At 34.9% G+C, this 24,990-nt stretch overlaps 1 protein-coding gene across 1 annotated transcript in view; it reads left to right on the top strand.

Moving 5' to 3' along the window:
• The first annotated feature begins 1,115 nt into the window (after positions 1-1,115).
• Positions 1,116-24,990, top strand: part of LOC143910200 (very long chain fatty acid elongase 7-like) — an 81,776-nt gene continuing 57,901 nt past the window's right edge. The window contains exons 1-2 of the mRNA XM_077428577.1: positions 1,116-1,516; positions 24,537-24,616. The gene's annotated coding sequence lies outside the window, so the exon portion shown is untranslated. The remainder of the gene's footprint in view (positions 1,517-24,536; positions 24,617-24,990) is intronic.

The raw sequence follows: 24,990 nt of genomic DNA on the forward strand, positions 1-24,990 counted from the left end.
CAAAGCTTAAGAGAAAAGCTTTATTTTTGATATCTCTTTTGATAATTTGCAAAAATAGCACCTGATAATACAATAACAATTGTGCTGAATTTAATTTATTTTTAGATATGATATACAATGGATTTTAGATTCTGGGACATACACTGCATCAGTGATGGCAATTATTCGTATTTGATTTATTTTTCATTATATTTTATTAAAATTTTCATTCAATGGATCGTTTCTTCTTCTTTTTGATTAAATCAACACCAACGAACATCATAACTTGCGCCACGATATTTCTTCTATCCATATTTCACCGCAACATTACTATAAAACTGCGTTACTTCAGTAAAACTGTGCGTTTCGCACACACTCCAACACGCGCCAGTTTCGCGCGGTCTATCACGCACGATTAACCTTTACAAGTTCGCTCTTTCCGTTTTAACAAAAAGTGGTAGGAGTAATCGCGCGCGAAAGAACGTCAGTGTTCACAACTGCGTAAAACATTATCGCGCACGATTGCGCGCACAAGCTTACCCGCGCGCAATCCTGTACGCTCCTGAGAACGCGCGATAGAACGACTGTGTAAAGTGGGTGTAAGGCCGGCACTGGGTATGAACAGACCTTCATAACAACAAAATCGAATTCAATTTGATAAGGGGCTAGTAAAAATGGCAGTTTGAAAACGATTGGAAGAGTGTGAATATAAAAGCCAAATTTTGTCGAAAAAGCGAAAACAACTTGATATGAGCTTGTAATAAAAAAAGTAGGAATCGTTAAAAGTAAATTTTAAATCGACTCTATAGACCTCGTTTGAATTGTATCATCCTTTCAACATCACAGCCTTCACAGATTCGACAACAACACGACAAAAATAGACTTGACAATTTGAATCAAATATGTGTTCAATTGTTTCAGCGAAAACACACGCCACGTCATACGACGGAAAACGACCCTTATCGACGCGCCGACTTCGCCACAACCGCAATCGATCTGCGTAACGGGACGCTAGGATCAAATTTCCAGGAAGCTCCGGCAACCGGCGAATGGCGAGCAACGTACGACGACGGAGTGTAATCGTAATCAGTAGTGCCAACGAACCGATAAACGGCAAACGGCAAACGGCGAACGGCTTCTGTCAGTCGGCGGTGGCGGCTGGCGGATCGGGTGGGACCGCGAGCTCGACCGCGTCTTCATATATATATTTCAAATCGACGATTGCGATTGCGATCGCGATCGCGATCGGGATTAGATATCTGGTCAGTAGTCAGTAGTCAGTAGTCAGTAGTCAGTAATTCCTGCGCCTCCGCCCCCGCCCCACCCGATTGTACCTGTCCGTAGTGTGCGACCGGCAGTCGAGTTCCGCGGCAGTCGAGTCTCGACTCTCGCGCATAACCTCAAAGTCGGCGCTGTCAGACGCGGCGCTCGGAGGCCGAGGAAGCGCGCGCCCCCTCCACCCCCCGCCCCGCCGGCCCCACCCCACCCCCGCCCCCAGCCCTCAGCTCCTGTCATCCGAGGACGCCGCCCACTCCAGGTACGTTTTTTCACACCATTCCACAGCCGTAACGCACTCCCTAACGGCCATGACATTTCCCCCCTACTATTTTTATTATAAGGTTTTTATTTTCAATTCAGTCCAAATATCGTCGATTCGTATTTTGTTTTGTAGATAACGATTTGAATCGGTGACGTGCCGGTGACTAATGAAACCAGTGGCGTGCACTCTACGATCTATTTTCAGATCAGTTTTTATTTAAATTAAACAAAATTTTCTTCATATATTATGTTCGCAATAAAATAAGTCTATTTTAATTCAATAGTTATTGATCCAACGATCGTTATCTATTGTTTACACATTATTATCGTGTTTTAATGTTAATCTTTACATCATAATAGGAAAAAAATGCCTAAAAAACCTATTAAAAATTCCTGTATGTAATTATAAACATTCATAATACATCATGTATGTATGTACAGGGGGTCTACGTGACGAGCCAGAATGTTAAATTACAGAAAACACAAATATCGGAAGGCAAAGATCGAAAATTCGAAAGATCTTAAGTCGAAATTAAAAAAAAAAAAAGGGTGCATGGTAAACGGTACATACTCACTTAATTTGCGCGAGCAGGATACAACAGGAACAAGAGGAACAGGCTTTTACTCCCGTATTAATGTGCACGCGCTGAATACGGGAGTAAAAGCCTGTTCCTCTTGTTCCTGTTGTATCCTGCTCGCGCAAATTAAGTGAGTATGTACCGTTTACCATGCACCCTTTTTTTATCTTTCGACTTAAGATCTTTCGATTTTCGATATTTGTGTTTTCTGTAATTTAACATTCTGGGTCGTCACGGAGACCGATGTACAGGGTATATACAACTTTTTGCAATCATTAAGACTTCACACGCTTATTGCTATTTGCATTGTTTAATATTTTTTTCAAATCTATAGAATCGCCTGGTTAATTTGTTAGTAATATCTAAGACTATTTTGTGACTGTTTCAATATAGTCTTCAGCAAAAATAATCTAAACCGTATGATAGTATACAACATGAATAATATGATAACATACAACAGTGAATTTAATATTTACTTTGATGTTATTTATCACTTAATTTAACTAGTTTTTTTTCTAAAAAATAAGACGTAATCATAATATTAGTCTTGGGCGGTGGATGGATTCTTTTTGCACAAAAAATGTTTATATATTGTTAATTTCTTATAAAAACCATGCTGTTTTACTCTCTTGCTTTGGACACTAATTGAGCGGTCAATTGTTTTTTTTGCAGAATCGTCTGCGACTAGCCGCCCTTTGCTTACAATATTACTAAAATGATTTAGATTTTAGTTCAGAACTAAGCTAATTCTTAAAACATTTCAATTGAAATACTTCTAATAAGTTAAATTGTAATTATATGTATTATTTTGTTACAAACCTAACAAGTTGTGACGAAATTTTTTGTTTGTATAAATTGACATCATTCAATGAGTATTTTTTTTGATTATCTTTAGGTGATTTGTGTACTTTACTCCTGTGCTTTTTTTTTTGATTGTCATCTAAAATTTCTTTTTTATTTCTAAAATTGTGAACATCAAATTTATGAAAATGCATTTTTGATGAATTTTCGATTATAACGAAAGCGTCAAACTGAATTTGTGCATTTTTATTCCAAAAATCATTTCAAATTTTTTTTTTTTTTAAGAAAATCAATCGAATTTTTTGTGTTACGTTTTTGTCCAATTTGTACAAGCGTATATGTAATTTATTCCAAAATACCCAGTCAATTATAGTTGACCACTCGCAACAAGTTGCCTCAAATTATTTTTTTTGGCTATTGCATTGTTGCAAGATACATTTCAGCTTTATCGCTCTCGTTGCATGCTGTAATGCAACTTGCACAAAATATACGTATGCGAAAGTGTACGTAGATTTCACGATGGAATTTATTATCTCCAATAAAAGTATCGTTCAATTATGTATGCGATCATAAACTGGAAATTTTTTATATGTCTTCAATTGCGTTTGAATTTTTTCCTCGTACATACATCTGAACGTATTCAATTTAAGTTTACAGGTGATATAGCAAACGGCATACCTATGCGTACATGATAATAATTACTCTGACACCTAACCCACTTTGCTGCAATTCGCCAATTGACGCATGTATGTATGTGTACTTTAGAGACGGCATATTGTATTCAAAATCACTAATATTATGTATTTATAAATTTAATAATAAATTTGTGAAGGGACACTCGGTAATAGTGGTCAATGAGACTTGAGACCTAAGCAAATATACATAGGTTGAAGTTGTTTGTGCATATTAGTCACAAATCGAAGTACATATATATACATATGTAAGGTTACACATGATAGAAGTGAAACTTCCTAGTACCGCTTCCGTATATATTACGAATTGGCTTTTTGCTAGTACTCAATGCAATTATTTGAACATTTTTACGATTTTCATCTGTCAAATTGAATTAATTGATATATGAGACCTACATTTATATTCATATTAGTCCAAGCGGAGTCGGGAACTTTCGCTTGTTATGTTGTTTCTGGTCGTTGACTCGAGGAAGTCTAGGTTTATTTCAAGTCAAACTGCTTTGATTTTCAAGTTGATATTGTGTTGGAAGTTTTTCCGTCGGTTCCTTTTCGGAATTCGCGCTATGCCCAAAATGTATACATATATTCCTTCTAATATAATACACATATTTCGTTGAATGGTTTTTTTTATCTCCCGATGTTTCGTCTATTATGTATGTGTGGTCGTTTTGTTCAAAGATTTTGCATCCATTAGATGTGTTTGTTTATGTGTGACGTTTCGTCTAATGTGTATACATTTCGTCCAATAATGAATAGATTTTCTCGAATTGAATAACTAAAAATTAGGAAAGTCGAAGGTCTTGCGGCGGGCGAAATGTCTATAACCTGCCAAATCTGTTTGTTGATTATTTGCTTCGAGTCGAATTGCGCAATTTGATTCTTAAAGGTCCAATGTTTGATGAAATTCAGATGTATAGTACATGTAAGAAATTCAGATCTATAGTATAGTATAAGAAATGGTTCAGATGCGATATGTGCGATGAAAAACTTTTGGCAAGTTTAGAATTTGTAATGGTGCTGGCCAGCATTTCCTGCTGACGAATCTTCACCGTTTATTTTATTACTACTTAATCTCTATTTATACTTTCAATTTGAACGGTTTGACATCAGGATCGATAATGGATACATTTTAGTTCAATCGTTTTTTTTTTTTTACGAAAACGATACTTTTATCTATTGGTACTATTACAAATACATACATGTAAAATAAAAAGTCAATGAATAGAATTTCGGTAATACTTAAATGTATGAGTAATTCAATGTTACTATTTTTAAGGAAACGTGTCAACAATTGAATACGATACTATCAGGAATATTTGACAGGAAGCAGCTCGAGTGCTTGAGTTGTTAGCTGAATGCGCTATTGTCAGACCTGTCACTGACATGTATGTATAGTTGAAGACTAAATATAAATTCATTGAGTGGCCATGCATGTATTTTTGCACGCACTGTATTGGAACGTCTCGAGTAAATGTTGGTTTCACACATGAGATATATACTAAATAAAAACTATATAAAAAATATATATAACCGTTAAAAAAGTCTATTCATACTATCCAGCACAGCACAGCAGCTCACGTAAACGACAGTTTCTATTTATACTATGCAGCATCTCACGGTTTCGGCACGTTCAGACAAATTTTGGCCGAGTGCAAGGCAAAATCGGCTTCCATATACATTACAGAGCGCGACGATACGGCGCAATATTGCTTGCGTCGTATCGTCGAGTCAATATTGACACAATTGACGTTTCCAAAAATATTCATATTTGCATGCGCACTTTCATTAGTACGCGTGCACTTGCTACTACGACGTCACGTCTTGCGTGATTTTTTTTTCAGGTCCCCGCTACCCCGCGTCTCCTCGACACGATCGGTCGTCACGCCACATGTCTTTGCATAGCGTATACTCCTGGTATTCTAAAATTTGTTTTTTTTTAAATCTCCATACTTGTCCACGCATCTGCCACATATATACCCACAAATCTACATAAATCGTGTCTGTTTTTATATTTTTTATTATATATTCGATTTGTACGAATTCTTACCCAGACAGAGCTGGCTGCGCTCGTCGGTCTATTTATATTTATATGCAAAAAGGAAAAATTAGGTCAAGCATATTGAGTGCGTTCGACGGGAATCAAGCGTAACATGGGCGCGTCGCTTCAGAGTTTCCCTCTACGCATTTTCCGCTGGGAAATCACAAATGAAAAACAGTAATTGACGACCTTCCAATATTGTTAACACATTGTCTACAAATATACAATACAGTGTGATTCGACATCTTGAATTGTGCAACGTGGGCTAAGTGGCGCTTCTGTCGTTCTGCCACTGAGACGCCCGCTTAAGATAGTAAGGCACAGGTGGTATGGCATTGTAAAACACTTCGAGATGAAAACCTGTCTTCGTGCCGGATGCTGGTCTTGATCTCCGACCGTTGGTGGCTATTTTCTATTTGCAAAATTCGTGTGCAACACCGTTTCAAAAACGTTAATAATACGGTATCGAGCAAACGAAAAAAGAACTAGGTCTCAGGTCACTATTGTGCCTCTGACGCCGACCCTAGCTGTGCACGTTGGAGTGTGACGTGTCGTAGGTTTAGAGGTGTGTCCGATCATCATATAGGATCTTGGCGGATATTAATCGTTAAAATACATGGGAAGTAACTAGCGCCCCCACGTTCTAAAATTACGGGCGTTTGTTTATAAAGGTCGTCCAGAATGGTACAAAATAAGTATGTTGATATTTTGGGTCGTTCGCTCTTGTTATTATGTATATACATGTAATAATGTGTACATATGTACGTGTTTGTGTACGTTTTGAAGGGGGTCGTGTAACTTTTCAGGAATATGTGATGAAAATAGGGTGACAAAAAACAGTTTTTTATATTTTTTTCTCTCCCACATAATAGTTGCTCGAGAAAAAAAATATTTGCATGTATTTTTTATAATCTAATATATAATTTCAAAAGAGACTTGGTAAGGTTTAATGTACGTATGCAACTATATACGTAGGGTTTGTTTCGTAGAATTTGTGACGTTTTATCGAAAAAATATAATTGTCTATGACGCCGATATCGATTTTTTTCTGTTCAGATTTCAATTCCGATTCATGTTTCAGTTCCGGATCCCGATTCCTTTTTCATTTCTGGTTCCGGATTTATTTTTCTGTTCTGGTTCCGGATTTCTTTTTTCAGTTCCGGATTCCGATTCCTTACTCAGTTCCGGATCCGGATTCCTGTTTGAGTTCCGGATCAGGATTTTTTTTCAGTTCCGGTTTTTTTTCAGTTTCTTATATATAAAAAAAAACATTCGTTGTGTGTGTAATATCTGATTTGGTGTCATTTCATTTTTTTCCAAAGCCGGGTAAAATCACTAGTTATTTATGTAGTAGAAAAACTTCACTTTCCTTCATTTCGAGAAATATTTCGCAAAACCTAAAATACAATGTTTTGCGTTTAACAATATTTAAAAATACTGGTGGCCTGTAATACGTTTATTCTGATTTTCCGAGAATCTGGACATATCGAGTTAAAAGAAGTCAAACAGAAAAAGTATTTTTGGAACTGAAAATTGGACTTTCGCTACTTTCAAATATAACGGCTTATACATATTTACATATATTGTTTTTAAAAAACTAAATATGTAATAAGTTGAAAGTTAACTTAATTTAGTGTTATACTTGTGCCTGATGTAAACTAGCAAGTTTATTAATATCTGGTTGTAATGTTGTTAAGGCGCTGATATACAGAATCGTACGGCACGGCATCTAGGTTGACTCCAGCTGTGAATGGGAGTGTCTTATTTCATTGTGAATTCGTACGATCTTATTATTTCGACATGTTTCTCCTACAATTCTTCAAATATAGAAATAACCGTTATGGATCACTGTCAAACATATGTCAATACAAGGATAAAATATCACTAAAAAACTCCAGGGGGTGAGCGTTTTTTTACATGTGCAAAAATATTTAAAAAACAAATACGTGCTGCGTACCACTCTGTGCGACAAACAAATATTACCTCTATTGACAATATCAATAATTTCGACAAAATTATTTAAATATGGGAATTTCGTTATCGATCACTCTCAATACAAGGATAAAATAGGGGACGTGACAATTGGTGCAAGTCCAAAAGGTTCAACGACAAAATTTACCCGAAAATTAGTGCACTGACAAAATGTACCCGCGACAAAATGTTCACGCGACAAAATGTACCCGCGAAAAAATGTCCACGGAAATAATGTTCAAGCGACAAAATGTTGTGTAACCATAACATATCACCGAAAACTAAGTGAAGGGACGCTGCGGATTCGCTTTAATCTGGCACAGGATTCCGATGTAATTTTCAATGAGTTTGAATTATTAAACTACTTCAATACTCCATTAAAAAAAAAACATTCGCATTTGATATTATCTAACCCACGTATGTCGGTAAAATATTAAAGCGATCAAAAGGGTGGAAGTGCTACAAAATCAGAGCACAATTTTTTGACCAGCAGGAATTTTATGGAACTAATAGAGTGAAGGTAATAAAAATCTTGTAAAAACACGTGTTCTCGCTTTTCTCTGTGTGTTACCTTAAATATAAACTTACCCTCTCCCAGAACTGTTGACATGTATTTGCCCCATTTCAGTGCGTATCCAGAAATTATCTTTATGTAGTTTAAATATAACTGGAGATTTCATATCGCTTACCCTTTGAATGCTGACCAACGCCGATCGGCCTTTTGCCAACAAGTCCATGAGCCTGAAATACGCCAATAGGCGTTGTTTTTTAGTATGTAAAAAATAAAAAAGAATACTACTCGCTAAGCCTTTCCAGGTCGCATTGAAAAAAAATACATTCACCATGGGTCGTGTAATCCGTGTTAATGTTTATAAAAACTGTGTTAACACCGGAATTTCTGAATTTATAACCATAGCTGAATTTATCGGTAGAAGTCCCTAACTGCTGGGTATTTTAGATTGTGGCTTGGCATTTTAGCAACAATGAAGAAGATGGAACTAATTTTAGGAAAATACATTCATTAATAGACTTTTTTTATTTTATATTGTTGCAAGATATATTAGACATTCTAAACACACCTTTACAAAACTCGAAATCCTCGGCGGTAGTTATCTAGGGTTTGTTTGGATTAGCTAAAAATTTTATACCTGTTTTCTATTGGATTTCTAAATAAATCTAGTTGGAAATGTTGGCGAAATCTTTAGCGTGGCGGGCTTTCAACAGAAAAGACGTCAGCACTGAAAGGGTCAACAGACCTTATTAATAAGATCTGTTTAGATAATATTTCATTTTATCTATTTTTAGTTTGCTATTTCTACCCAAAAGTTGATTTTTGGTTTTTGCCTCCCTTGAAATGTTTTGGGGTTACGTATGTAGATCCCAGTTGAGAAACTCTGGCCTATATAACGGCGCGAGAGTTTAATGGGGTTGAATTTTAGCAATCTAACCCTCTAAATGAGTTTTCCTAAAGTCGAGTTATTCAAAATTTAGTATGTAGTAGGCCTATTAACACATTTTTTTAGACCGAAAATGGTAATTTCATCAAAATCTTTGTGGATCGTTTAGGGTAAATTTGACGAACATGCAAGGTTTGCTCGTTTTCTATCATAGGTTTGGATATTATATGTATGTATGTACATATGTTTGTATGTATGTGGAGGCTGTTGAGATACATAGTACGGTACTGACAGCTAAGATAGACACGCTCCTGGAACTGTCAGTTCGCAGCTTTATAGAGTATCCATTTACGTATAATAGCTGATATAAGACAGCTTTGTTATATCATATAAGTTTTGTCTGATGAAACTAACACATATGTTATTTTTTATACCATATAACTTATATGGTATAAAAAATAACATGTGTTAGTTTCATCAGACAAAACAACGTCCAATTGTAAAATCAATAATCATTAAAGGTGTTGAATTTTCGGCCGTTTAACCCGACACTTTAGGTCAACTACATATGTATGTATTTCGATAGTCTTGAGATTCTCATTGAGACATTCATTACACGAGTTTGTTATTTTAAACAGTCTAAAAACTCAACATACTATGTAAATATACATATACATATTATACTTTCAAATGCACTCTATGATCGATTTGTCAAACTTACCTATCATTTCCGTCGTATATATGTACATACATACATACATATTTAAATATTGCTTTTAAATTAGATTAAATTATTTGGAACTCGATTGACTACTTTGTATTGAATGTTTGGAATTTCCTTGTTTTTTTTTATTAGAAATTTTCAAATAAATCTTTCATCCTGCTTGTTATCGCATAAAGGCGCAAACACATCGACTCGTACGGCATGTGCGTGCTCATGGTTTCCAATTTGGGAAGGGTGTTTCTTCGGGTCATTGTTAATTCGGACGATCTTATTATTTCGACAAGTTTCTCCTACATTAATTCAAATTTTGGAATTAACGTTATCGACCACTGTCAAACTTGTCAAAACAAAAAAATTTACAGTTTATTAAATTATTGGTCTTGAAGTAGGTATAAATAAACATTATGTACATATGTGTATGAATTTCATACACAAACAAATCAATACTATATATAAAAAAGGACGCTATGTATGTGTGTGGGAAGGTGGCGGACGCGTGGAAAAGTACGAAGATTTCAAAAAATCAAATTTTAGAATGCCAGGAGTATACGTTATGCATAGAAATGTGGCGTGAAAGCCGATTGTATCGAGGAGACGTGGGGAAGCGGGGTGGCGGGTAAGTCAGGGGATCTGAGCGTCTGACATGTGCTCCTGATATTGAGCGCCTGAATTGGAACGGGTGGCGTCTGCGTCAGATGCGCGGTAGCTCACACACACGCGTGTTTATCCCCGAAGCACACTCATATTCATCATTTCTACGCGGGCGAGCGTTTAATGAGCGCTCAACTTTTTACTATTAATATGCGCGCGCGCCTATAAATTACATTAAACTATTTATATATAACATGTAACTTTACTGTAATTCGTGTATCAATTCCTTTCCGAAGCCACGGGAATCGACGGGCACTAACACTAGTTTAATATGAAAAAATGAGATTATAAAAAGTATGAAACGGAGAAAACGATCAGTTTTGGCCACAATACAATACAATAGTGGATTTTCAATAAAATTGGAGACTAGTCGCCACATACCCTTATATTATTAATTATAGAAAATAATAAAACGGAGTCGAAGTCCGTTGTTTGTTTTAAGACTCGGACTCCACAGCCCTACCGAAAACACTCCAGGGAGTGAGGCTTGGGAAGATCGCGACGGCACAGACTAAGCATGCCAGCTTTTTTTCACATGTGTTAAACTTAAAAATCTAAAAAAAAACCACCTTTAGTAATTTTCGACTTGATTGGATTAAAGACAAGCGATCTGATCATAGACAGTTTCTCTTTAAATACCTGTCCTTGATTGGATAAAAGTGCGTGGGTCTAAAAAAAGTCTAAACCAAATACTTTTCTAAGCGGTCGTTTTCTTCCGTCAGTTTTGCAACATTTAAGAGCACCTCAGATTCGAGGTCTGATTTGATTTACTACTTTTTTCCGGTATTTGGAACGTTTCCATTGATAAATAATCAAACCGCTGATTATGAAGATAGTGCGTTTCAGATTATTCTGTATCACATTGTAGTATGTATTCAACGTTGTTCTATCTTCGGATAGTGTTTTTTTTTCATTCTATTTTGATCGATTATTCATAATATCGGTTATGTGTGTGGTTCAGACCTTTTAGCACTTGACCGCATTGGAACGTCTGGTGATTCAAATACTAATAGCAGTTTTAGTATTTTATATACATAATACAAATCGATGATATTCTCCGTGCCAATTGTGTATTGTGCTTGCCGTTTAATGGAGACAATCGATCTACGAGGCGATTGATTGATTGTTGGTCTCCCGTTTAAGTTGATTTAATCGTGTGTTGCTGATGCTGTTGTGAAGGTGATGGATAACTATTTCGTTTCCTTTCCCATGAAAGTTTATTATTATGGGCTTTGGCTGTGTCACAATGTGATTATGACCAATTGAAACGAGCAATGGTATTGCAAAAAATTGCCAATGTAATAGCAATTATCGTTTTGATGGATAATATGTCAAGGTTGGTCCATTCTGGTTTGGGGAAAAAATAGACCTAGTCCTCATCTGTGTATGTTAAATAGAGAATTTATGACACATGTGCATATGCTCTTGTATGAAATTAATTCTTCAAGGATGTCATGTATGCACATACATATGTAGGTTGTACTTTATTACGGTTATTATAAGTAAACAGAATTGTAATAAATATTAGTTTTATTTTTATATTTGAAATGTTTTCATATTAGTTAATACATATTTACTGAAAAGGTTTACTTAGTTCAGGTAGTTATTATGAAAAATTGTCTGTTTTCGCGGCAATAAATTTCACAGATAAACGCACCTTTACTACGCATTCTATTGTCAGTTCTCACATGAATTGTATATAGTGTTACGACGTAATCGATTTATTTCTCACTCGTATTAGTTTAAATTATGTATATATTTATCTAGGTGATACCGCGTGACTTCAATTATATCTGGAGAATTGCTAGGTTTATTCTCGCTGTGCATAACGTCACGTCTAAAGCGTTTGGGAAACTTTCAGCGTTTAGATATAGTGCTGTATTATATATAAAAAAATTGCAAACATACTGAATCGTACGGCACGGGCGCGTTCTTGGCCTCATGTGGTGAAAAAACATGTCTCACACCGCAGGGGCTGAAAACGCGAAGAAAATATCTATGTACATACATAGATACTAAATTATTCGAATAGCACAATTATTTGGTTATTGGTCCTTCTGCTTCTTTGATAAAACCCCGTTGTCCCCGTTGAACGGGTTACTTTTTGAAAGAAAATAACATATGAACCATTCCTAAGGCCATTGTCGCTAACGGTTTCGGCACGCACAGCCCTTGCGGTCAGTTCGCATCGTCCCTTCACTTACCCCCCCTTCGCTGTCACCTCATTCTATCCCCGCGCGCTCGCCTTGCCGTCCGCCTACAAAAGAGCATGTTTATGTGTCTTCATCAGTAGTTACAGCGCGCATTTTTACGTATTCCCGCAATTTGCCCAGCCGTCCACTTACAAATGAGTATATGTATGTGTGTGTGTTCTTCTCAGTATTCACGGTGTGATCTTCTTTCCGCCCTTCTTATGAAATTCTGATAGTTGTAATATTCATTTTTTGAAATCTCCATACTTGTCCAAGAAATGAAACATACATTTTTTTTCGTTTTTATATATGTACATATATTGTTGCGTAGGGGTTGTTTCAGATATCCGAATGATAGTTCAAAGGCGGTTCACAGCATTTATTCTAGGTCTCGGAAGGCCGAGTCCTAGAATAAATGTTAGATATAAAGATAGAAAAGGAGATACCATACGATCCGAGAGATAGGAGCTACCAATTTTTACAGGAACCGTTTCACTGAAAATCAGGAAAATGGCAAACTCTGATAAGAAACGATCAACCTGGAGTCACAAATCAAGGTTTGGCCAGCAGCGAGACTCTAGTGGGACTCTAACCCGTGACCAATCTGCTCAAAAGCATAATATGCCACGCTGCTGGTTGTCGTTCTTGGTCTCTCAATTTAACATCTTCTACTACGTACTTGATTAAATTTCTAAAAAAAAAGTAAAAAACAATCCGGCCACTTTTCAATGTGTGCACTATATTCGCCAACAAGTCCACGATGCCTACTCACGTATTCCTTATTCGACTACTTATAGTTACTGATTTTTTTTACGTAACTTGTAAATATTTAACTTCTAGCTATGGCTGAAGGCCAGCTATAAATTATAGGGTTTTTAGCCTTAAGCTTCCACATAGTGGGCGCTAGTTACGCCACACTCTATGCAATATTTATAGTTTATTTATTATCAGGATTTCGCCCGGCGCTTTCTCACGCTTGTTCATACAATTAATTAGCCAGAGTGTGTTGGCTACGCATCTGTCCTTCCGTACCGGTGAAAGTAGCCAGCGGTTGTGTCCGAGATTATGCAAAGTGCGTTCGGTGCTACACACTAGAATCTGTTACATTGTGTATCTGGTAACCCACAGGCTCCCAAACTGTCTTTCGGTGGCCCGTGTCTGTGTACAGCAGGTTATTTTCATCCCATTGTCAGATTCGAACCGGTTGTACATATGATACGTATGGAGATCGATCGCATTCTTCCGTGTGCTATCAGTTTGTTGAATGTCATTGATGTATTGGAGAAAGAAAGAATAAAAAAAAAAAACGGGTCACAAGTTCTGTGCCACTAGCTATACACTATTATACTGTCTGCTCAGAGTTGTATAAGTATAATATCTTCAACGGTTGTGGGTGTTGTATTTTTGGTCACTTGTATAACGATACTTTTTGTGCTGGCGGTCTTGAAATGTTTGTTGGGTTTTTGAATTTGTTTGAAGTTGTTTATCGATAGTCTTGCACGCGCTTGCATGATGTTTGTCAATCTTGAACTTTGTTTGATTCTAGTGTTTGTTAAGTGATTATTATAATAGTATAAAAATATGCAAATGTATTCGAGTAAAATGCTACGTACTTATAATTTCGAATAATATGTTTGCCATTAATTCGTACATACAAATGTATGTGGATAGTATTTTTGGGACGTCTTGTTTAGTCAGGTTACTTATCAGATGTTAGATCAGAAATTCAATCATTGTCGATGACATGGTAAGCGAATTTCAGCTGATGGAATGAGTCCAATTCACTATTTGATTGAAACCAGGTAGTATACATAAACATCATAAGTAGGGATTGCAATTTACCGGTAAAGGTAACATGATTTCTCGCATTACCGGTAAGTTTTGATTTTTATTTTGATTTAGTCAGTTCAATTAGTACGCTGGGGGAGTGCCTACTCCGACCCGCTTCTTTGAAGTGCGGTGTTAGACAGGGCTTATTCAACTTGTACATGGATGAACTTTCTTATCGCCTTCGACAGACTGGAGTTGGATGCCACATAAGAGGAAAATGCGGAAACCATTCTTAGGATGAGAGGGGCTTCCCTACGTCGTCGAGTATTTTTGTCTTCTCATTTGCGTTCTTCAGTGCATGTTCAGTGGATGGAACTACTCCACCGACTGTCTTCAATAGACATTAAATTATTATTATTTATTCAATATTTATTATCTATATATTATTTATATGGACGATGGGAATTGCAATATGCTCCCTATCGTCTGGAATAAAACAAATTATTATCATTATTATAAATACATTCAAAATGGACAAAGAAAAATAGCAACAAATTAATGACCACTGTGACCTGACAGGTTTCCCCAATGCATCACACCATTGTTATGCATTGGGTAAAAAAAAACAAAAAATTATAAACAGCATTGTAAAAATAAATAAATTATCAATCATTCATCTCATTCAAATATACTCGTGTTGAATGTCACGAAACTGACCAGTTCATCAACACGAAAATCAAAATTACGTGGATTAGATAACGGTTACACGACAATTGGTTCAAGTCCAAAAGGTTCAACGACAAAATGTACCCGAAAATTAGTGCACTGACAAAATGTTCACGCGACGAAATGTTCACGCGACAAAATGATCACACGACAAAATGTCCACGGAAATAACGTTCAAACGACAAAATGTTCAAAAGTCCTAAAATTATAATATTATAAAATTTTCCTATTTTAATGGAAAAAGTAACTTTTTATTGTATTATATACATATATATGTATTTATCCATGTATATGATAATTTTTATCGTGTAGATATATATATATATATATATATATATATATATATATATATATATATATATATATATATATATATATATATATATATATATATATCGAAAAACACCAACAATAAGTGGACTTGGGAGAGTCCTAAAGGAGACAGAAACGAGATCGATTTCATCCTAACAAATGCCCTGCACTCCGTTAAAGACGTTAGTGTTTTAAGTAAAGTAGATATAGGCAGCGATCACAGATTAGTCCGTGCCAAGATGGCCATTAATATAAATTGCGAACGTAGGAAATTAATAAAAGGATGCAGTAACTCTCCAGATTTCGCTCAACTAAGGTCTAGGAAAAAGGAATTCGAACTCGAACTTGGAAATCGATACGGGAAATTAAACCCAGAAGCAGACATCGAGGAATTGAACACTGTAATTAGTTCGGTTCTAACCTCAACAGGTAAGAAATTAGGTGGTTTCAGGAAACAGATTAAATTAAGCAAAATTTCAGCGGAAACAAAAAACCTAATTAAGCATAAAAGGAATTTAGATAGGGATAATAATAAGCAAGAATACAATCTAGTAAATAAGGAAATTAAGAAGAGAATAGTCAGGGATGTCAGGGATTTTAACAGCAAGCTAATAGAAAATACCATTAAGAATAACCGTAGCCTGAAAAAGTGCAAACAGGATCTTTTCTTAGGCAAAAACCAAATGATCGCAATCAGATCAGAGAGCGGAGTAATAATTAGGAATAGAGAAGAAATCATAGACAGAGTTTACACGTTCTATGCAAAACTATACGAGAACGACAACGGCCAATTCCCCACTCTGGAATCGACACACGGCCAAAGGGTTCCTGCAGTATTGCCTAGCGAAGTAGAGGCCGCGCTAAAAACTGCAAAGAATGGTAAAACCCCAGGGGAAGATAATATTCCCATCGACTTACTAAAATGTGGCGGCCCCCCCCTAATTAATATCTTAGCTAGGCTTTTCAGCAAATGCATCCAGAACCAAGCTATACCAGAAGGATGGAATAACGCAACTATCATTTTAATACACAAAAAAGGCGACAAAAGCGATATCAAGAACTACCGACCCATTAGTCTACTTTCAGCGGTCTACAAGCTCTTCACGAAGGTTATTACAGAAAGGCTGAAGAATATCCTCGACGAGAACCAACCTATAGAGCAGGCAGGGTTTAGGGCAAATTTCAGCACAATGGACCACCTCCAAGTAGTTGGCGAACTAATCGAGCGCGCCAACGAATATCAACGGCCACTGTGCCTAGGTTTCGTCGATTATGAGAAAGCCTTCGATACAGTTAGTCATAATGCAGTACTTAACGCTCTAAAAACACAGGGAGTGCCGGAACCCTATGTGGGACTGTTAGCTACAATATATAAGAATGCCACAGCTTCAGTTAAAAATTTTTCAGGTACAGATAGATTTAGCATAGGAAAAGGAGTAAGACAAGGAGATACAATCTCGCCCAAGTTATTCAACGCGGTGCTTGAGGGAGTTTTCAGGAAATTGGATTGGGATACAGCCGGAGTAAGCATCAATGGTCGCTTTTTGAGTCACCTTCGGTTCGCAGACGATATAGTTTTAGTAGCTCGTGATTCAGCTGACCTACTTATCAGACTAACACAGCTGGACAGGGAAAGTAGAAAAGTAGGATTAAAAATTAACATAGATAAGACTAAACTAATGTTCAATAGTTATTGCATGCCTGATAGCATCCCCTTAGATGATAAACCAGTAGAAGTAGTAAATAATTATTTATATTTAGGTCAAATAATTGACATGTCTGGTAGTAAAAATGAAGAGATAAAGAGACGTATGAAATTGGGGTGGAGTGCATTTGGACGGATGAATGCTGTTTTTAAATCAAAAATGCCACTCTGCCTGAAGAAAAGGATCTTTGATCAATGCGTTTTGCCAGTGATGACGTATGGATGTGAAACTTGGACACTGAACGCCAAGATGCAAAATAAAATCCAATGCACTCAAAGAAGTATGGAACGCTGTATGCTTGGCATAACGAGGAAAGACAGGAAGCGGAACACGTGGGTGAGAAATATGACAAGGGTAGTGGACATAGTGGATAGAGTGAAGAGATTGAAATGGCAATGGGCGGGTCACGTAGCTAGGAGGATGGACGAAAGGTGGACAAAAGAAGTGCTTGAATGGTACCCGAGAGAAGGCAAAAGAGTAAAAGGAAGACCGCAAGGAAGATGGGTGAACGAAATTAGGAAAATGTGCGGAATGAGATGGATGAGTGTTGCGCAAAACAGAGACGAGTGGAAGCGTGTTGGAGAGGCCTTCATCCAGCAGTGGATGGCGAATGGCTGTAAATGATGATGATGATGATATATATATATATATATATATATATATATATATACCAGCAGTCACATAAAACGGAACGCTTATGAATTTTACGACTTCGAGGCCATTAAAGGATTATCCCTTTATGTGTAGGGTTTTTAACGACCAAATATTCTAAATATGATTGTTTTCTAAGATTTGAGTTCAGTTTAGTGTGGGTTTTCGAGGAGAAAGCATCAAATTCGAATTTTAACACGTCAACATGAAAAAACGAGCTCAGTTATCATTGCAGAAGAGTGTAAAAATCGCGACATTGGCGAGTTCAGGATTTTCCTTTCGGTCAATTTCCAAGAAAATGGGATGTTCTATAACGACTGTTTCGATAATACTGGAAAAAAAAAAGAGAATCTGGAAGTTTTGATCGTAAGAAGGGGACCGGACTGAAAAGATGCACATCTGAGAGGCAAGACCGTGTAATAACCAGATTATCTTTACAGCAGCGATTCAAAACTGATATAGAAATAAGAACAGATGTATCTTCACAATTTTCCATGGAAATCAGCGACTCAACAGTAAGAAGGCGACTCAGAGAAGCTGGACTGTACGGTCGGAAAGCTGCAAAAAAACCACTACTAACCAAGAGAATGAAAAACAATCGATTGGAATGGGCGAAAGCACATGAAAATTGGAGTCCATCAGATTGGCAACGAGTGATACTTTCCGACGAATCAAAGTTTAACCTCTATAGTCCTGATGGTTTTCCGTATGTCCGAAGGAAAGTTGGCGAAAGGTATAGTGAAAATTGTACCCTTAAAACTGTTAAGGATCCTCCAAGTCAAAAGGTCTGGGGATGCTTTTCGTATCATAACATTGGAGAATTGGAGTTAATACAAGGTGTCATCGATTGAAAAAAATATAAAAAAAATTTAGAAGAAAGCTTTGTCCCATCGATGGAAAACCACCTTTCATATTCCGATGATATAATTTTTCAAGATGACTCTGCCCCTTGTCATCGAGCTAAATTGGTGAGTATTCATTTTATTTGATAGCATTGAATATAAATGACCGTTGTTGTTCTCGTAAAGTTTTGCATAGAACGTATAAACTCTGTCTACGATCTCTTCTCTATTCCTAATTATTACTCCGCTCTCTGATCTGATTGCGATCATTTGGTTTTTGCCTAAGAAAAGATCTTGTTTGCACTTTTTCAGGCTACGGTTATTCTTAATTGTATTTTCTATTATCTTGCTGTTAACCTTTCCTTACCGGTGATAGAAACATAGTCGACATTTACTCTAATTGTATGAATATCTCTTTAAATATACTAAATACAGAGTTCATATTTTGGGTATTCCTCAGCAATACATTAATGTATTAGATAGAATTATTATAATATACACGTATTTATCTGACGCAACAGAAAAAAATATTTTATCGAAGAATCGGGCATAATGCGCAAATGCAGTGTGTGTTATTACGTTTTTTCCTTCAGTCGTGTCCCGTTCTCGGTGCGCGCGTGTTGTTTTTTTCGTTTCGGAGCTTTTTTGTACCGTGTGGACCAGCACTTTATTTGTGTTTCTTGATTATTATATTGTAAATACGGTAATAATTATTTAATGTTATTTTTTTTTAATTTGCTATGCTACATTGTATATTATATTTATATTTTCAAAGACAATTTTAATATTTGAAAAAAATGGCTGAAAGAAATTTGATGAATGACGAGGAATATGATAGCGATCTCGATTTTGAAATAAATGATAATTTTACTGATACGGAAGATTTTATTGAAGATATGGAAGATACAGATTCGGAATTAGAGGCCAGTGAAAATGAAGACGAAGAAGTGTATACATCGAATCATGGATTTCAATGGAATTCATTACCACCATCATCCTCAAGACGTAGAGAGTGCAATATTGTTACCGAAAATTCAGGACTTATAAATGGTAGCACTACTGTAAATACTATTAGAGAAATGTTCTCTTTGTTTATAAATTCAAATATGGTGAGAGAAATATGTGAACAAACGAATCGTCAGCTACATCGTACATCCACGAAAATTATCGAGCCGATATTGGCAGAAGAATTGCTTGCATTCATTGGAATAATGCTTGCGTCTGGCAGAAATAGGTCCCGAAAATTAAGCTTAAATGAATTGTGGACTAATGACAGCGCTTTTTGCCAACCATTTTTTACGGCATCTATGTCTCGGGATAGGTTCATCACAATATTCAGTCAAATTCGTTTTGACGACAAAGAAACCAGACAAGAAAGAATACACGTGTCGTCTGATAAATTAGAACCTATCAGGACAATTTTTAATAAATTTGTAGAAGAATGTAAACGTAATAATTCTCCAAGTTGCAACATTACTGTGGATGAACGTTTGGCTACCTATAGAGGCAATTGCCCATTCCGCGTGTATATGAAGTCGAAACCCGGTAGATATGGAATAAAAATGTGGGTATCGGCTGACTCTTCAACAGCATATATATTAAATATACAGGTTTATACAGGTATGGTTAATAATTGCCGAGAGATAAATCAAGGGAATCGTGTAGTGATGGATTAAGTTCAACCGCAATATGGCACCAATAGAGGTGTAACAACGGACAACTTTTTTACTTCGGTGGCATTAGCTGATAACCTTTTAGATAAAGGGCTAACTCTAACTGGTACCCTACGTAAAAATAAACGGGAAATTCCTAAAGAATTTTTACCATCGAAACATAGACTTTTACACAGTAGCTTGTTTGGTTTTACATCAACCAAGACATTAGTTTCGTATGTGCCAAAAAAAAAATAAAGCAGTTTTGCTATTGTCTACTCAATTTCATGACAGTGAAGTGAGTAGTCATGAAGAAAAGAAGCCGGAAATAATAATGTTTTATAATAAAACAAAAGGTGCAGTAGATACCGGCGAAAAAATGTTTTTATGGAGATGCTGGATATAGCTGCGCTAAATGCATATTTGCTATGGGCGCAGAAATATCCAGAATGGAAGGCGAATAACAGAAGTCGACGAAAATTATTTATTAGAGAACTTAGTTTGGAATTAGCTATGCCCAATATTGTATTTTTTTTATTTACGTTTACTTCTCATTTTTTTTTATCAATTTATGTATTTGTGTATTAAAATTATTATTGTGAAAATAAATACATGAAAAGTACATATAAACATATTTTATTTTATTTGATGAAAAAATTGAATATATTTTTACGCATAGGTTTTGAATCTTCGCGTAATTCTGGCGGATGTGGCGTGATTTCTGATCAGCGAGTCGCGGAGTGGGGGCCTAGTGTTCGTCCTCACTTGGAGATGGGCGGCCTTCTGGGATTGTCGTTCACGCGTCTTCAATTTCATGCTTTTTAGATCGTTTTTAGCAGTATATTACCAATATTGATACATATATATTAATTTATATAGATACGGACTATTACTATAGTCATGAATAGAAGGAAAAATGGTTAAATATTCATATTTATCAGACTTTAAAATCACGAATTTCTAGAACGACTGAGTCGACATCACCGCTGCACGCGTAATTTTTTAGCACCGTAAGGGAAAGGTTAAAATCCCTGACATCCCTGACTATTCTCTTCTTAATTTCCTTATTTACTAGATTGTATTCTTGCTTATTATTATCGCTATCTAACTTCCTTTTATGCTTAATATATATATATATATATATATATATATATATATATATATATATATATATATATATATATATATATATATATTTATATATATATATATATATATATATATATATATATATATATATATATATATATATATATATATATATATATATATATATATATATATATATATATATATATATCGATTACTCAAAGATTTTGATAAATCAAATTAATAATATTACATGACTGTGACCTTAGAATATTCGTTATCGGAGAAAAATTCTCATTATCTATTATTTATTTTATTATTATTTATTTTATGACTATTTATTTTATGACTATTTAATTCGATTCTCGTAATAATCATAGATGCGTATGTACTTTATCATAACGGTAAGAATATTTCGCTCGGCAGATTAAAATAACAAATTGAATCTCTTATCAAATTAATTTATTTTGACCGTCACTTTGTGAATCATCGTCTATTTTTTTTTTGTGTTTAAATTATTCTCTTATCGAATTTCATTTACAAAACAATTACATTGTACATAATTATTCATTCGCAGATGGATAATTAATTATCTTTCGATGCGCGTGCCGGATGATGTTTTTCATGCTTTCATTATTTTTGTTAAGATATTTTTTTTAACTGTTGAGTTTTTATAAATGTTTGCTATTACGCGGTCATGTACCTTAAGTAACGGTCGTGGATTTTCCTCTCACAATTTTAATAAATTTTTGTTATTTGAAATTATATTTTTTACAAATTGTTTTGATTTATCAGAAATTGTTAATTTTTATTGTGTTTTATGTATTTCTTTTGTAATTCGAAAGAGTATTTCATTATTAATTATTGTTGCAACTTTTTCGTAATCAGTGCGTGTGCTAAATTTGTGGTTAAAATGAATTGAATTGCACTTATCTTGTCGTTGAACTTAATTTTTAAACGGAAATGATAATATCTCATTTATTATTTGCTGCATGCATGCTCCGATTACATTTTATTTCACGAAACTGTAAAAAAGTTTATCGTGCATGTTTGTGTGTGTGCATATGATGATTGTATAAACCTGTGTCATTAATCATGCTGAATGTTAAAATAAAGTAAAATTTTTCCCGCTTGGAAATTTGGTACTTTTTGTAACAAGTTGACATTTTTGAGCAGAAGACGAAGCGCATTCTTGGAATGCGTTATTCGTGGAAAGGTCAATAAAATGGGTATTGTCTTTCAAGTAATAAAATTGGATTCTTGCCGTGTAATGCGTGCATAATGTTTAAATTTTCATATATGTAATATATTTTCCTGGTCGGAGCCGAAGTTTTATTATGGGGGGCTAAAAATCGTCGGACTGAAAATTTTTAATTTTCAAAGGCTCCAATTCTTTTTAAATTCAATGTGTACTTAAAATATGGAAAATGTGTCAAAATTACAAATTCGATATGGATGCGATAGCAATTTTTATTAGTATTTCAGTAGGTTCAGGATCCAAATGAAAGCCCAAAGTCGCTTCACAGCATTTATTCAACGATTCAGGAGGTGCACACGTAACCACCGCTCACTCCAGAATAATCTGATCTACCGTGTGTACCTCATAAAGGACAAGTTGCACAGCGTAGCATCCCCGATCCGTTTTCCTGTCTATTGTCTAGGCACGTATGTAGGTCTTCCCGCACTCGCCGCGTTCTGTGAGAAACCCAGCGTATCTTTTGTTCGGGTACTTACTAAGTGCTGTTAGCTTAATCCGGGGTTTCTATTGTTCAACCGAGAATGCACTTAGACAGTGCATACTCTCTCCCATGTTCACACGTTACAGTATTACGTATAGCTGTTTTTATTCGGGTTATGTTTGATTATATTATAACATATGACTAATTTATCATAATCATCATTCAGAGTTAACCGAATCGTCATACATATACATATCGCATAAAAATCGTAAAAATATATTTACCATATGCTGAATGAAAAATATTATATTAAATTTACAATTCATAATTTGATTATCGTTTTTTAGGTGTTTATATGTAAGTTATGTCAGAATTTGGTATGCAAATTCGTATCAATTTTAAATTATAGATATGCATGTTGGTGTTTGTAAACATGCGTTTTTCGTTATCAAATTAAACCCATCATATTTTATTTAAAACTAAATAAATATGTATGTTCATACCTAACTATGTAATATTTTTACTTTATCTATGTACGTAATAACAATAGATAGAGTTTTTTTTTTATTGTATAACAAATATTTAAAATTCGTCCAGTAATGAAATTATATTGAGATTACTCCGTCGTAATAAAATATAGACAGTTATCATTAACTTACTATGCATACCAATTCGGGTCCAGCAGTGGGAATATGATAAATTAAATTGCATATATTACGTAAAATTAAAAAAAATCGCATTTTTGTTTATTTTTTTTTATTCATACACCCGGTTAAAATTATTATTTAAATATTAAAAAAAAGCCAATCATTAAATCATACGAAAAGGCTATTTTTTCACATTCATATTTATTCATTTTTTCTGACGCAGACTTGTCAGTTTAACAATTTAACAATTTAACATCCGGAATTTAAGCATTTCTGCTAATTGAATTGTATACATTCAGTGTTTTCCTTAGTATCATCATTTTTATTTTTTCATATCATTAACGATGATGTTTGAAAAATTGAGTGACGTATAAAAAATCGCTTGAGATCGTTGCGACACTGCTATTTAAAGCGGTGTCGAAAAGTCAAGTTCAAATTCCTTGGTAAAAAACCATGGATTATTTTAACCTTGTGTTATGGTGTGTGCATTGCGAGAAAATTACGATTGCTTATATGTATGTATGTACATACCATATGAGCCTTTTTATTTTACATTCGTAATCGATCAATCTTTTTTGATTTGTAAATTTTTTTGTAAATCGATTATTATGTAAATTTTTATAAATATATTATGTAAATTTTTATATTTTTGTAAATTTTTGTTAAGATTTGTAAAATTTTTGTAAATCGATTTGTAAATTTGCAAAATAAATATTATCCGTCTTCTCTTTAATTAAGTCACATCTAACATTAATTAAGTCATATTTACTCGACCGCGTTTTTTTTTAAATATTAATTGATCACCTCATAAAATTTTACGGTCTTTTGATATTTGTTTATTGAGTACTGTTTGTTTATATGCGAATGTATTATAATTATGTTTTCTTTTCATTTTTTCAGACTGAACGCGCTTTGGTTTTTTTAACTGCTTCAAGTGTACTTATTCGGATTAGTGCATAGTGTTTTCTATTTTAATTCAGGTAAGAACTATTTTTAAATTTGTACATTTTTGGATATATTCAACGAAACGCTAAAAATCTTTTAGTATTCGAGCAGTACATATGTATGTACATTTAACATTTTAAAAATTCAACATTTAACTGTAATCTGGACGTGATGTGTACGTGCTTGACTATATTTGTATAGGCTTTTAAGATGCGCATTCGATTTGGGGAATACTCTACTTGGCCACTAAATATGTACATAAGATTTCGTTCACGCAGTAAATTCATGAAATGGTTTAATCGCGTAAATGGAGGGATTATTGTATAGCCGAAGAATGTCGTACAATGGGGATAATATTTGTTTTATGTAAGGATAAGACGCCCGTTTGTACAATACAATAAATAAAATT

Source organism: Arctopsyche grandis, chromosome 1, assembly GCF_051622035.1.
Source record: "Arctopsyche grandis isolate Sample6627 chromosome 1, ASM5162203v2, whole genome shotgun sequence".
Lineage (NCBI taxonomy): Eukaryota > Metazoa > Arthropoda > Insecta > Trichoptera > Hydropsychidae > Arctopsyche > Arctopsyche grandis.